Genomic DNA, 259 nt, shown 5'->3' on the forward strand with positions numbered 1-259 from the left:
GCCTGCCTGCCTGCCGCGGCTCCCGCGAGGAGCGATGAAAGAGCCGGAGGCTTCTCGGTGGAGCAAAAGGGGCGGCCGGGCAGGAGAGGGGCTCCTCAGTTGCGCGTGGAGGAAAGAAAGGAGCCTTTTCTCCTCCTCCTCCTCGAATGCCGCCGCCGCCGCCGCCCAGAGGCACTGAGATTCAGGCGAGAGGAAAGGAGACGCTCCTCTTCTCAAGGGCCGAGTGGGGAACTCGCTGCCGGGGGACGTAGTGACGGCC

The sequence above is a fragment of the Gekko japonicus genome, unplaced genomic scaffold, assembly GCF_001447785.1.
Source record: "Gekko japonicus isolate JY-2015 unplaced genomic scaffold, Gekko_japonicus_V1.1 scaffold596, whole genome shotgun sequence".
Classification (NCBI taxonomy): domain Eukaryota; kingdom Metazoa; phylum Chordata; class Lepidosauria; order Squamata; family Gekkonidae; genus Gekko; species Gekko japonicus.